Here is a 4,490-nt window from a genome sequence, read left to right as displayed (position 1 = left end):
AAATAAATAAATAAATAAATAAATAAATAAATAAATAAATAAATAAATAAAAATGTGTAATTAGAGTATACATATTTGCAATAATACACTGACATTACACATTCACTTGATTGAGATTTCACACTCACTTGTTTATTTATATAGTCTTTAAAAACTACATTATGGTATTGTGTTCATACAACTGTTAACAAACAGAAAAAGCAAAATATAACTTACCAGACTAAATCCCAGAAGATATCACTGTACAATTTCCAATGAGTCCCAAGGGAACACAGACATAATAATTTTTCTGTTCTACTCCAGGTACTAAACATGAAATACAAAAATAAACCTTTAATTTAACAAGTAACACAACTTGTAACATCATATCAATTCTAACTGCAAAAGAGAATGAAACTAGCAGGAGGTAGTAACATCAAGTATAGGTAATACAGGATCCAATACTTAATTAATTCAATTAATGTTGAGTTTGTTCACCTAAATGCATCCTCAAACATTTTATCATGTGTATTTCTCTGTGCTCTGTTACTTAAATTCTACCTAGAGACTAGGAGTAGCTAACTGGGCTAAATAAAGAGACAAGAAAAATTAAGGTCATAAGTATTAGTTTCACCATCCTAGTCCTATTCATGTGTTCAACTGATTCACAGTACTCTATGCAAAAAAAAAATAATGCTCAGGCTAGGATCAAAAGCACAGGCCATAGTTCCTAACTCTGGCTTTGCTAAGAACTCTTGACTCTTGACCCTGCATAAATATCAACCTGTAAAATGAAGACCGTAATAACCCCCCTCCTCCCTAATACAGTTGTTTGATGGATGAAATGAAATGAGGTAGGTGAATGCTTTACATGCTGCAAAGCTCTTTACAATGTGTGATGCTATTGCTATGCAATTAATTTTTGGTATCGACTCATTTTAGCCATAAAGCAGCAACAATGTAAATCTTTCATAAGACTGACGCGAGGCAAATGATTAGAAGTCTCTCGGATAACACAACAAAAAAAGACAAGTGTCTGAAAAAGCGCTTTTTTATAGTTACCACCTTACTTAAGGTTTCTAGCATCTCCTCTGTGCCTTCCCTCTCTTACCTGGGAAGTTAATGTGTAAGATAATCTATCTTTATCTCCTACCTCCCTAGTTAATAGGGTTAATTTGCTGAGACGAGGAATACCCTCCAAAGTCCTTTTCCACCTGTAAAAGTTTCTTTGTTGTTGGTTTTCGGTTGTGTTCAACAACAGAAGCAGTTGGAGGGGTGTCAAATGAGGCGAGTAGATTCATTTACCTATGTAGGTGCACGGAGCCCGAGAAGTGGCAACATTTATAATACCTTATCAAACAAAAGACAAATTGTAAGAAAAAAGGCAAGGAGTTTGTAATTTTATTACTTTCCTTACCAGTACAGGAGAGTTTCATCCAAAGGAAATAGATAATTACTAAATTTAATATGTGCTTCTTTAGCTTGAGAAAATGGAAGGAGCTAATGCACCAAGAACGGTCATTCCAAGAAACTAGCATGTTTATCAGCCTTTGCAGCTTCCTCAGTTGTAGATAACAGAAACACTCCCTTTCATGTCTTTTGCCACCAACTATTCTTAAATCGGGTAACCAAAAAATCTTAAAAATTAGGCCTTGATTCTACCCCACCAATGAAGCCTCTGGTTTTAACACACAGTAAATTGTAACAAAAATTGCTATCTGTAGACAAAATATTTAATATAATTATCCCAAAGAATTTCCCCAATACTAATAACATGCATCTTCATTTCTTATTTAGTGGACTTTTAATGGGAAAGAGGAATTTTAAAAACTAACATTTCTTTAGCATCTTCCATATGTCAAAAGCTATATACAATTTATATCATTTAATCTTAACTACTCCATGAAGAAAATATTATTATCCCATTTTTAAAGTAGTCTTTAGTAGTATCCTTATTTTAAAGTACTCTTTCAGGTGATACTACATGAGAGTCAGAGCAGGAATTGGAACCCCAATTGGCCTCTGTTCAATGATAAGACCATAAGTATAGCCTTTTACACAATAATCATGATCCTGCAAAATGTACATCAATTAATTTCTATAAATGAAATTCTATTTTAAGTGTATGCGGAGGCACTTTATCTAAAAGCTTTATTGCCTCATTTGTGAAATGGCTGGGGGAACTACTTAGCTGCAAGGTTACTTCCAACTTGAAAAATATTAGGATTTGGTGGCACATCGTGGAGAGTCTTATACAAATGTCTTCTGAACCATGGACTCTTTCTCCTATGAGCTTATATTTTCTGAAATCATAAATTATAAGTCAGAAAAAATGTATCAACCAATACCGTCTGGTTATATGGTTGGATATCAAATACAGTTACGTATTTCTGCTTTATTTCTCAAGACTACATCTATCACAAAGTGAGATCGATTTCATTTATACTTTTAGAAATGTCAATTGAAAAACAAGCAGGAGGAACATTAGAAAGATCTGAATGTCTTAATCCTAAAGAATAGTTTTGATAGTTTTAAATCTATTCAAACTTTCATATAATTTGCCTCATGTATTTGGTGACATATTCTTCTTTTCAAGCTTTTAAATGTATTAGAAAAATATTAAAACTTTCAAAGAGTTTTTCAACACCAAAAGAAAGAAATCAACTAAAACTTTAGTGTGGATTTGCAAGTAGAGGAGCCTTAAAGACATTACCCAACTCTTGCACTGGAGCTGATGTGTAAATCTAGGAAATGGTCGGTAATTTCATAGTAAACAAAGAGTAGTAACTGATTATTCCTGTTATGCCAGTGCCAAGCCAAAAATAGAATATAAACACAATGTCCAAGGGAGCAACACAAGCAAAACCAAAGTGCAGAAGCTCCATTACATTCTCACTTTTTCTAATTTTGACTCTGCTTACTGCTTTGTAGGAGGAGGAGGAAGAGGAGAAGGAAGAGGAAGAGGAGGAAGAGGAGGAGGAGGAGGAAGAGGAGGAGGAGGAGGAGGAGGAGGCGGAGAAGAGGAAAAAATAAATAAAAAGAACAAGACCAGAAACTAACTAGTATAAAAATATACCTTTTCTTTAAGACACAACCCATAATCTACTACAAAATTACAGTAAGGGTTCTATCCCCATCTCCCACTTAAAACAATTAAAAGATTGTAATATAAAAATCCCCAAAACATGTACCTTCCAAATAACACACATTTTTAGAATACTTTAAAAATCTCTAATTATCTAATGCTTGCAATTGATTCTGGCCAATGTTCTGAACACTGAAGGTTTGGAAAGATATCAACAGATTTCCTCTCAAAAACAGTCAGCAAGAGGAAAAGGAATCCATGTGAAATTCTTAGAAGACAGACTAAATGCTGCATAAAAACAAAGACTGAAGTAAATAGAGCAAAGGCTACAGGATATAATAAATGCTTCCAGTTATAAGAAGTTGAAACAGAATGCAGTGGGACATTATCCCATAAGCAATAAAAATAGGAAAAACTAAGCATTGGCCAAGAGCTGCCCACAGACTTCTGGATAAGAAAGTCATGGGTGACTAAGCAAAAGACACCCAACATTTGACTGCAAGTGGAGCTTCTACAAATAGGAAAGTTTGCAAACATTAAATAGCAAATGTATCGAATTTCTCGGGTGATAGTTATTACCACAGGTAAATAAGAATGCCTTTCAAAAGTAGAGTGACTATGTACCTCAATTCATAGTCAATACCCTGGTATAATTATTTAAAGCAACCCCCTTTAACTCTCAAAATTGTCTCAGTTTGGCTGTTTTAATTGTTATCCTACTCAAAAGTAACCTATACCAATGGAAAGGCAATGACTTTTAAAAAGGGAAACACCCTTCTGCTTGAACAGTGAATTTCCATACGGATCTGAGTTCTTCTTTGGGTGTACCCACCTAGGTACTCACTTATGCAGTCATTCAACAATGTTTCTTGAGTCTTATATATCCTCACACTGCACGGGCACTAGTGTACATATAAAGAGATAGCCTGAGACTGGGCCAGAGGGGAGGACAGACAGGGAAATAAATCCATCTAATAACAGTAAACCTGAAGGGCACTAGGAACCCAGAAAAGGGAGTGGCTTTCCCCAAAATATACAAAGCTCCATTTGGAAATGTTTAGGTCCACACAAAATCCACACACACCCACAGAAGTCGTAAATCCCAAGCTTCAGCACAGATCACTAACAAAACAGCAATAAGAAAAAATTTAACAATATTGGTCACAAATCATAAGATTATAAATATGAGGACCAGCACATAGCCCTTTCAAATATTGGTAAATAAATCTCATTCATCATTAAAGTTTATATTATGAAAAGACAAATTTTAGGCAAAGAAATTGGTACAGTAGAAGTTGTGAGTTCTAATTTTAGCAACCAAAGCATTTATTTTCATTTTTTTATAGCCCTAAACTGAAGCCCATGAAAACATTTAGAAGGAAGGAAGGAAGGAAGGAAGGAAGGAAGGAAGGAAGGAAGGAAGGAA

General features: G+C 34.5%; 1 protein-coding gene across 5 annotated transcripts in view; it reads right to left on the bottom strand.

The window, feature by feature from the left end:
* MACIR (macrophage immunometabolism regulator) overlaps positions 1 to 4,490 on the bottom strand; it is a 20,086-nt gene that overhangs the window by 12,558 nt on the left and 3,038 nt on the right. For 4 of the 5 annotated variants that reach the window (XM_023212242.3, XM_023212244.3, XM_023212246.2 and 1 more), the window contains exon 2: positions 217 to 306. The exons of the other annotated variant lie outside the window; for it this stretch is intronic. The gene's annotated coding sequence lies outside the window, so the exon portion shown is untranslated. The remainder of the gene's footprint in view (positions 1 to 216; positions 307 to 4,490) is intronic. 5 annotated transcript variants of the gene reach the window in all.

This window comes from Piliocolobus tephrosceles, chromosome 4 (genome assembly GCF_002776525.5).
Source record: "Piliocolobus tephrosceles isolate RC106 chromosome 4, ASM277652v3, whole genome shotgun sequence".
Classification (NCBI taxonomy): domain Eukaryota; kingdom Metazoa; phylum Chordata; class Mammalia; order Primates; family Cercopithecidae; genus Piliocolobus; species Piliocolobus tephrosceles.
Note: the sequence above shows the minus strand (reverse complement) of the source record. Positions and strands in the feature narration are given on the sequence as shown.